Source organism: Neofelis nebulosa, chromosome 5 (genome assembly GCF_028018385.1).
Source record: "Neofelis nebulosa isolate mNeoNeb1 chromosome 5, mNeoNeb1.pri, whole genome shotgun sequence".
Classification (NCBI taxonomy): Eukaryota; Metazoa; Chordata; class Mammalia; order Carnivora; family Felidae; genus Neofelis; species Neofelis nebulosa.
The window spans coordinates 146,404,134-146,415,201 of NC_080786.1; positions in this window are offsets into that span (position 1 = coordinate 146,404,134).

The window sequence follows — 11,068 nt, forward strand, 5'->3', positions numbered from 1 at the left end:
CAGAGACAGAATCTGAAGGTGAACACAGGGCTTGATCTAACGAACCGTGAGATCATGACCTGAGCTGAAATCAAGAGTCAGACACTTAACTGACTGAGCCACCCAGGCCCCCATCATTGTATAAAATGATACATATAATATATAATCTCATTTTTATTCATTCATCTGTGGATGGACACTTAGGTTGTTTCTATGTCTTAGGTATTGTAAGTAATGCTGCAATGAACATGAGAGTACAGATATCTCTTAAGATAATTATTTCATTTCCTTCAGATATAACGTCAGAGGTGGGTTTGCTGGGTCATAAGGTAGTTCTAGTTTTAATTTTTTGAGGAGGCTCCATACTATTTTTCACAGTGGCTGTGCCAATTCACAGTTCCATCAACAGTGTACAAGGTCCTTTTTCTCCAAATCTTTGCCAACATTTGTTATCCCGTGACTTTTGGATGATAACCATTTCTTTTTTTTAAAGTTTATTTATTTATTTTGAGAGAGAGAGAGAGAGAGAGAGAGAGAGAGAGAGAGAGAGAATGTGCATGAGTGGAGCGAGGAAGAGAGAGAGAGGAAGAGAGAGAATCCCCAGCAAGCTCTGCACTGTCAGAGCAGAGCCCCACGTGGGCTTGAACTCATGAACCATGAGATCATGACATGAGCTGAAACCAAGAGTCAGATGCCCAACTGACTGAACCACCCAAGATCCCTGATGATAACCATTTCTATCAGGTGTGAGTTGATATCTCATTGTAGTTTTGATTTGCGTTTCCTGATGATTAGTGATGTTGAGCATCTTTTTATGTACCTGCTGGCCATTTGTATACTTCTTTCAAAAAACATTCGTTCAGTTCCTGTGCTCATTTTAAAGTCAGTCGTGTTTTTGTTTTGTTTTGTTATTCAGTTGCACATGTTTTTTTTTTTTTTTAATTTTTTTTCAACTTTTTAATTTATTTTTGGGACAGAGAGAGACAGAGCATGAACGGGGGAGGGGCAGAGAGAGAGGGAGACACAGAATTGGAAGCAGGCTCCAGGCTCTGAGCCATCAGCCCAGAGCCCGACGCGGGGCTCGAACTCACGGACCGCGAGATCGTGACCTGGCTGAAGTCAGACGCTTAACCGACTGCGCCACCCAGGCGCCCCCAGTTGCACATGTTTTTTATATCCTTTGGATATTAGCCCCTTATCTATTATATTGTTGGCAAATATTTTTCCCATTCTTTAGGTTGTCTTTTTATTTTTTTATTTTTTATTTTTTATTTTTTTTTAACGTTTATTTATTTTTGAGACAGAGAGAGAGCATGAACAGGGGAGGGGCAGAGAGAGAGGGAGACACAGAATCTGAAACAGGCTCCAGGCTCCGAGCTGTCAGCACAGAGCCCGTCGCAGGGCTCCAACTCACAGATCATGACTGTGAGATCGTGACCTGAGCCGAAGTCGGCCGCTTAACCGACTGAGCCACCCAGGTGCCCCGGTTGTCTTTTTATTTTTGTTGACGGTTTCCTTTGCTGTATAAAGCCTTTTTTAGTTTGATGTAGTCCTAATTATCTATTTTTGCTTTCATTGCTTTTGTTCTTTGTATCACATCCAAAAAATCGTTGTCAAGGTGTTGTTATCCAGGACCTCACTGCCTATCTTTTCTTCCAAGACTTTTATGGTTTCTTATCTTCAAGACTTAATTCCATTTTGAGTTGATTTTTGCGTATGGTGTAAGATCATGGTCCAGTTGCATTCTTGGTGCATAGACACAATCTGTGCAGATTTCCCAACACCATTTAGTGAAGAGACTATCCTTTCCCCATTGTATCTTCTTGCCACCTTTGTCATAAATTAATTGATCATAAATGTGTGGGTTTACGTCTGGGACCTCAGTTTTGTTCCACTGACAGATGTGTCTGTTTTTATGCCAATACCATACTGTTTTGATTACCAGAGCTTTGTAATATACTTTGAATACAGACAGCATGATTCTTTCAGCTCTATTTCTTTTTGTCAAGATTACTTGAGCTATTTATGGTCTTCTGTGGTTCCATACAAATTTTAGAATTTTTTTCTTTTTCTGTGAAAAATACCATTGGAATTTCGATAGGGCTTGTGTTGAATCTGTATATTGTGTTGGGAGTATGGGCATTTTAACACTATTAATTCTTCCAGTCCATGAGCATGAAATATCTTTTCATTTATTTATGTCTTCTTCAATTTCTTCCATCAATACCTTAAAGTTTCCAGTGTACAAATATTTCACCCCTGGTTAAGTTTATTCCTAGGGCTTTCTTGTTTTTTTTTTGTTTTTTGATGCAATCGTAAATGGGATTGTTTTCTTAATTTCTCTTTCTGACAGTTTGCTGTTAGTGTATAAAAACAACTGATTTTTATACATTGATTTTGCATCCTACGACTATTGAATTTTTTATTAGTTCTAACAGTTTTCGGTGGAGCCTTTAGGGTTTTCTATATATAGTATGTCATCTTTATATAGTCGTCTGCAAATAGAGGCAGTTTTACTTCTTACTTTCTGGTTTGGATCTCTCTCTCTCTCTCCCTCCCTCTTTCTTTCTTTCTTTCTTTCTTTCTTTCTTTCTTTCTTTCTTTCTTTCTTTCTTCTCTCTCTGCCTTTCTTTCTTTCTTCCTCTCTTTCTTATTACTCTTTCTAGTAAGTACCATGCTGAAAATGGAGACTTTTGTCCTGTTCCTGATCTTAAAGGAAAAGGCTTCAGTTTCTCATTGTTGAGTATGATGTCAGCTGTGGGCTTATTATACGTGGCGTTTCTCATGGTGAGGTATGCTACCTCTAGACCCAGTTTATTGGAACCTTTTGTCATGAATTTTGTCAAACGCTTTTTTTTTGCATCCATTGAGATGATCTGTATTCTTTCTCTTTGGCAGTATTATAAGAGCAGCAGATGACTACTCTGTAGCAGGGTTTCAGATTTTCAATGATCTTGTCGCTATTCTCGATGCCAGCCTCTAATGAACAGTATTGAGATCTTTGTTCAGCTGGGGTTTCCTACTATGTCTTTCTAAATTCTTGCCCTTCTAGTGTGTCCTCTTTTGTGTTAGTTACGTGATTTTTGATATCATGAGGAATCCTTTGGTGTAGTTGGAATCTTGGTTCAGCCACAGTTTTCTATGAGTGAGTTTGTGACTATGAGCTCACATCTTGCTTTCTCATTTTCCTGACCGGTACCTTAGAGGAATTGGCACTTTCTCCCAGTTACTTCTCTGATTCTGGAAAGAAGGTGAAAATGTGTGCATTAAGTGGTATACATTGAGTTTAAAAAGGTAAAATAACTAATGATTGAAGATCTTTAAAAAAATTTTTTTTAAATCTTTATTATTGAGAAACAGAGAGACAGAGCACGAGCGGGGGAGGGGCAGAGAGAGAGGGAGACACAGAATCCCAAAGCAGGCTCTAGGCTCTCAGCTGTCAGCACAGACCCCGATGTGGGGCTTGAACTCACAAACCGCAAGATCATGAACTGAGCTGAAGTCAGACGCTTAGCCGACTGAGCCACACAGGGGCCCCGAAGATCTTTTTTTTTTAAATATTTTTTTTTCTCAAATTAGTTCAAATTAGTTCATGTAAATTCATTCAACTGATTGAGGCAATATTTTTTATTTTATTTTATTTTTTTTAGTCAGACCAACCAAATTTCTGTTATACCGAAGTATTTGTACTTTGTATCAGCTAGGACTTTGGGACTAGAATAACTCAAGGAGTATGCATTTGTAACACGGTGTCCTAGCTGGGTGAGGTCAACAGGGATTCTGGGATGTTTGGGCTCTGAAGGATAACCATGGGTACTTAGGAGTGTTTGTATTATTTCCTGTCATTTTTATAGGATACAGAAGTCCCTTTGCAAAGAAGTTCACCCTCATAATGATGATGGTTTATATCCATAACTCAGATGCCATGAAACATGGCAACTCAAGTGTCTCTCCTGCTGCCTGTGAGAAGTTCCACATGTTTCCATAGTCCCCACACCAAGTTTCAGGTCCACATGATAGCTGGACCTATCTGATCCTGTTTAGAGTTTGCAAAAATTATGAAAAATATTTCTAAAATATCTTTATTCTTAAAATTTTTTTTTAAAAATATTTATTTATTTTAGAGAGAGAGCATGAGACGGAGTGCAAGCAGGGGAGGAAGTGAGAGAGAGGGAGGGAGACACAGAATCTGAAACAGGCTCCAGGCTCTGAGCTGTCAGCACAGAGCCCAATGCGGGGCTCAAACTCACTAACCGCGAGATCATGACCTGGGCCGAAGTCAGACGCTTAACTGACTGAGCCACTCAGGCACCCCTAAAATATCTTTATTCTTAATTAAAATTCCAGGAAGCCCAGGAACTCATGGACAGCATAAATAAATTGAAATAGAACTACTCCACTCTCTCAGCTCATGAATGACAGCTCCTTCTCACATTTCTTTTTCCTGAGGATTAAATGGGGCGGGAGGGGGGGGGGGTGGGCGCGGAATGCCCAGTATCTCCTCTCAGAGTATTTCCATTGAGTTTTTGCTTTTACCTTGGTGCCTAGATTTTTCTTCCTCAGTAGTCTTCAACATTCTCTTAAGGGCAGACGCAGACCATTGGCCAGTCACCACTATTTTCTTTTGTACTATGTAGTGTTATCACTGAAAAGCTATACTTCAGGTTGTAAGGTAGACCTCACTGAAATCTTTAATACACGTTTTGCTTCAAGTCTGGACTCTGAATTGGCTGTTGTGCATTTAGATTTGTTTGTGCAAGTGTCGATGCACCTATTTTTTATCGTTTCTCTTTTGAGATTAGTTGTTGCTTTGAATTTTATGCTTTTGATCTAAAGACAGCACTTAGTGTTCGCATTTCTTGGGCACCAGAGAACTCATAGTCTCATCTCCCTGCCTAGGGCTAGGACAGCCCCCTTGCTGGAGGATGATGCAAAGCCTAATCCGATCTCCCTTCCTGGCCAAGAGGCCGGTCGCTAGGGTTAAGTCACAACCTAACACAGCCGGTGAAGGGCTGGTCTGAATAAGGGAGCAATGTGACCATATGTTGAAGAAGCTGTAGGACTTAGCCAACATGTGTTGGCTGAAGCCAAAAACAGAACGGAAGGAACTGGATTCGCAGGTTCTGGATCAGGGAGAGTGGAACATAAAGTTGGATAAGGAAGAGCTTATCAACTTGGAAGCACTCTCTTGGGATATTGGGCCTAACAAGCTGGGCAGTCATTATTATTATTTGGGGGGGAGGGATCTGACATCAAAGGCATAAGCAACCAAAGTAAAAATAGGCAAATGGGACCACACCAAACTAAAAAGCTTCTGCCCAGCAAAAGAAGCAATCAACAAAATGAAAAGGCAATCTACGGAATGGGAGAAAATATGGTTTATGTACCCGAGAAGGGATGAGTCTTCAAAATGTACGAGAATTCATGCAACCCAATAGCAAAGGAACAGACATCCTGATTTACAAATGAGCAAAGGACCTGATTAGACATTTCTCAAAATAAATCACACAATGGCCAACAGGTACGTGAAAAGGTGCTCAGCCTCACTCATCATCAAGGAACTGCAACTTGAAGCCACAAGATACCACCTCCTACCTGGTAGAAGGGCTAGTTTCAGAAAGACAAAAGATAACCAAAGTTGGAAAGGAGGCGGAGAAAAGGGAAACTCATCTCTGCACTTCTGTGTTCATTTCAACAGGACTCACAAGAGCCAAGATATGGAAACAACCTAAATGTCCACAGATGAATTAAAAAAAAAAAAGGAAGTGTATATATGCAATGGAATGTTATTCAGCCATTAAAAAAAAGAAAGAAAGAAAAAAAAGAAATCCTGCCATTTGCAACCACATAGGTGGGCCTGGAAGACATTATGCGAAGTAAAATCAGCTCGATGCAGAAAGACAGATTTTCCATGCTGTCATTTACATGTGGAATCTAAAATTGCCAATCTTTGGGCACCCGGGTGGCTCAGTCAGTTAAGTATCCGACTTCAGTTCAGGTCACAAACTTGTGGTCTGTGAGTTTGACCCAGGTTGAGATCTGTGCTGACAGCTCAGAGCCTGGAGCCTGCTTCAGGTTCTGTGTCTCCCTCTCTCTCGGCCCCTCCCCCACGCATGCTCTGTCTCTCTGTCTCTCTCTCAAAAATAAATAAACATTAAAAATAAAATAAAATAAAATAAAATAGCCACTCTCAAAGAAACCGAGTAAAATGGTAGTTACCAGGGGTTGGGGGAAGGGAATATGGGGACAAGTTGGTCAAGGGGTCTAAAGTTTCAGTTATTTAAGATAAGGAAGTTCTGGAGATCTAATGTACTACAATGTGACTATAGTTAACAATGTTGTATCATAGACTTGAAAGTTGCTACATGGGAAGATCATAAGCATTCTCAACCACAGGCACAAAGAAGGCAAGTAGGTGTGGTGATGGATATGTTCATTGACTTGATTGTGGTGAATATGTCAGTGTTTAATATATAAAACCATCAAGTTGTATTCCTTAAATACATGTAATTTTAAACTGTCAACTAAAACAATAAAAGAGGGAAGATGATATTGAGGCTTCTACCTTGTCCTTTCTTTAAAAAGACATTTCTTTAAATGTTTATTTATTTCTGAGAGAAAGAGAGGCAGCACAAGCAGGGGAGGGGCAGAGAGAGAGGGAGACACAGAATCCGAAGCAGGCTCCAGGCTCTGAGCTGTCAGCATAGAGGCTCGAACTCACAAACCGTGAGATCATGACCTGAGCCAAAGTCAGACGCTTAACTGACTGGGCCACCCAGGAGCCCCTCCACCTTGCCCTTTCTTAAATATCACTGCATATGCGGGAAGCCAACTGCTTTGTCATGAGGATAGTCAAACTACCCTTTGGAGAGGTCCTATGTGACAAGGACCTGAAACTACCTACTACAGCTGGCATGAACTTTCCAGCCATGCATCTTGGAATAGGATCTTCCAGCCCCAGTCAAGCCTTCAGATGACTGTAGCCCCAGCCCATATCTTGACTGCAACCTAATGAGAAACCCTGAGCCAGAATCTTCCAGGTGAGTGACTCCCAAGTTCCTTATCCATGGAAACTCCGTAAGATAATGAATATTTATTGCTGTTTTAAGCTCCTACACTGTAGGAATCTAGTGGTCTGAGGCCGGCTGGAGTGTGCCCTCTGTAATAAAGGATGCATGATTGCACCTCACACCTCCCACGACAAAGAAGGAAGCACAATGCTTGTAGGTCCTGTAATTCCTGGAGGTGGCATATTCCATACCCGAGAATATTCTTCTGACCCACAGACTGGGTTACACAGAAGGCTGCCAGCTGCTAGGCCCAGAGGGAGGGCTCTGGAGGAGATCCAGGCTGCAGTGCAAGTGTCCCTGCTTGCATAGACCATACGAGCCAGCAGACCCCCAAGTTACTAGAGACATCAGTGGTGAGAAAAGACCACTACGGGCAGTTGACAATAAGTCCCAATGGGAGAATCATAAAGCAGACGTCTCGGATTCTGGAAGCGAGGCCATGCAGTTGCCGTGGGGGAATTTCACATTCTTCAAAAAGGGGCTCCTGGTGCATCATCACTACTGGACCCTGAGAGAGATAGAGCATCTGTATATGGGACACCAAGTGACCATACCTCCAGAACTGCTATTCATAGGCTGGATTCTATCAGAGTCATGAGGTTATAAGACCCCCTGGGCTCAGCAGCCTCCACTGCAAGATAGAAGTTCTGCCTCCAGAATTGAACATGTGTGTGGGGGGGGGGGGGCGGGGGGGGGTGTCCAAGCAAGCTATATAAGCAGGCAGCTTAGACCTCCATAACCTGCACCATTGTTTGCACAACCCGTTGTCCACACCTACGGCTACATTGGGAAGGGAAATCCCCTATGACACATTGATGGAGGAGGAAGAAGCAGGAGCTTGGCTCTTGGATGGGGTGGGTGGGTATAAGCCAAAAAACAGACAGTGACTACACTGTGGCTGCCCACATCTTGGCCTTAAAGACAGCAGCGAAGTGAATTCCTTCCAGTGGGTCGAGTTTCTGTGGTACACTTGCTTATACCTGGTCTAGATGGGGAATATCTATCACCCATCCATCTATCTTTCTATACACAGAGACCCATGGGCAGCAACAAATGGGTTGGCCAGTTGATCAGAAGCCTGGAAAGAGAAAAATTGGAAGATCGGGGTTAAGGAGGTTTGAGGTAGGGGCATGTGGTTGGACCTAAGACAGTGGGCACAAAGTATAAATATAGTTATAGCCATGCCAGGGACCACCAGAAAACCTCCCCCTTGAAAGGAAGGGGCACTAAACAGCCACGTCTTGTCAACTCTTCACTTTATTTATTTGTTTGTTTAGTTCGTTACTTATTTTTAAATTTATTGTTTTCTAATCTATGTCCCAGACACCTTTCCATTTTGACGTAAGACAACAATAACCAAGATAGTCTCTGTTTTTGTGGCGCATTCACCTGTGTTTGCCTTATTTTATCCCTGCAACTGTCCTGGGGGCTAGGAAGGACAGACAGGAGCTATTAGATGGAGAAAAACTGACGATCACAGGTGGGAAGCGCCCTGCTCAGGGTCACAGAGCCAGCTGGTGAGGGAGGTTCTGGTTTCCACACTGGTGTTCTGTCTGTGGTTCCTTTGGGCTTCCTCTCGGTCCGTGGAGCGAAAGCAGAGCCGAGTCAACCGGCAGGGGGCGCCTGCCTCTCCTCAGCTGCGTCTGGCCACCTGACTGCCCAGAGCAGGCTTCTGCCATCAGTCTGCCCCAATGCCCCTCTTGTGACTGGTGACTATTCTCAGTTCCAGAGGGCTCTTCCTCTCACCCCTTCCCCACCGCCTGGATACATTTTAGAGTTGCCCCATTGTGTGTGCTCCTTCTCTGGGTCCCACTGGAGACACTTAATGCTGCCTGGTTCTGCCTAGTCGCCAGCAAGAAATGGACAGGCAGCAGCACCCATAAATGGAGGCCATAAGTTTCAAGACTTTAGTGCTAATAATAGCCTTTCCCTTCCTGCCATAATACAAATGTGGAGCTTGGTATGGAGGTTTATCTTTGTGGCATGAATATTGATTTTTTAAAAATGTGTCTTTATGACGCATGCTTTCTCCAGCGGAACTCGGTTTTGTCGTGTTTCTTTTTTTCTACTTTCTCGTGTATTACAGTCTTCTCCTCTGCAGCAGGAGACCCTGTGAATTACAAATTCATTCAACCACAGCAAATCTGTACTGAGTACTTCCTAAGTGCATACAGCACTTAACAAAAATCCCAGCCCTCATGGAACCTACATCCTAGGAAGGAAGACAGATCGTCAGCAAAATAAGTAAGAGAAAACACAGCTTTTGTCACATGGTGTTAAGGGCTGTGAAGAAAAAAAAAAGCAGAGAAGGGAAAATAGGGAGTTGGGGGGGAATTTGCATGGTAAATGAAGAGGTCAGACACAGGTTTGCAGAGTAGGGGACGCTTGAGTGAAGACGCAAAGGTGGTAAGGGAGCCCGGTCTTCAGATATCTGCAGGAACGATATTTCAGGGGACTGATGACCATGTAAAGGGCCCACTGCGGTAACCCGTGGGGAGCAGTGTGCGGGCAGCTTGAACAGGGAAAGTGAGGTCAGAGAAGTGAAGACAAAAGACAAGGAGCTCGGGTCCCTTATAGGGCAGGATGCTTCGTAGGTCACAGGAGTGATGCTGGTAGTGACTTTATAGAAGATAAGAAATTCAAGCAAGGAGAAACAGTCCAGGGGATTGCGTGTGAGGCCCTCTTCCTGTAGAATATTCTAACCTTCATTCCTTCTTAATAGCCTCTGTCTGGAATTTGGAAGATGCAGGCAAACCTCAAGATGTAGAGTCCTAAAGCCTTGGGTCCCCTATGGCTGGGAGGTGGGAGACACCTTTTTCTTACTGAAATAGCCATGACCTTTGGCTCTTCAGGACTGATGGGAACCAATCGTGGTGACAGGCTGGCTCTCCTAGGGGTGGCCATCAGCACTTGTTCAAAGAATGGGCCCTCCTTGTCCTGAACATCAGCTCAGTGCTGCTGAGAAGCAGCCGTAGGAGGGCAGACTTGGAGCCATCCATGCTCCATCACGCTCCAGGAGCCATGCCACCCAAAGTCCAGGGGCTCTCTCCTCTCTCCCAGGGCAGATCAGGAGTTAGATGACGTTACACATCATCGGGTGTTGAGCACCCGCAACATGCCAGGTGTGCACGCGGGTTGGGAATCAGAGAGGTCCTGGCTTCGTGGACCTTAAGTTCTGCAGGGAGTGAGAGGCAGTAAACATATAAGCTCATGTGCGCTCTTCTGTAGCTCCTGATGAATGGCTCGAGGAAGCATTGCACAGGGTGTGGGGGAGGAGGACAGCTCTCAGATCGAGACAGCAGAGCCATGAGTGAAGGGAGGGAAAGACCATTCAAAGTTCTAGAAGAAACGTGTTGCTGGTGGAGGGAGCGGCAAGGACAAAGGATCTGAAGTGGAAACGAGCTTGGTGGCTTGAAGGAAGAGGGAGAGGGATGTGCAGCTGGTCTTGGGAGGCCAGGCACTGAAGGGGGAGGCAGGGGCCGCCCCAGGATAAGCCCTTCGGGCGATCTTTTTGTGGTGGGGGCCCATTAAAGGGTTTGGGCCGGGGAGCTGGTGTGAGCTGATTCCCATTTTTAAGAGATGGCTTTGGCTTTGGTGTGGGAGCACAGGATGGCAGTCAGGGGAGGAGAGAGGATGGCGGCTTGAAGGGGGTGCCAGAGGTGAGGGTAGTGAGAAGAGGTCAGGTGCGGGGGTATCATGAAGGCAGAGCCCGTAGGACTTGCTGAGGGTCGGGAAGGAGAGGAAGCAAAGGCTGAACCTTAGATTCAGGGAGCAATTGGGGTGAAGCCCTAGGAAAGGAGCAGTGTCTGTTGTGTGTGTGTGTGTGTGTGTGTGTGGTGAGCCCAGGTTCAGTCTGAGATCCCGGCAGACAGCCTTGTGGAGATGAAGACTGGCTACACAAGTCTGGATTCAGGGAAGAAGTCCAACCTGGAGAAAATGCTTTGAGTTTCTCAGCAACAGAGACAATTGTGCGGGTGGAATTCTGGGGCATTCTCACATGACTTCTCTCAGTGTTGAGA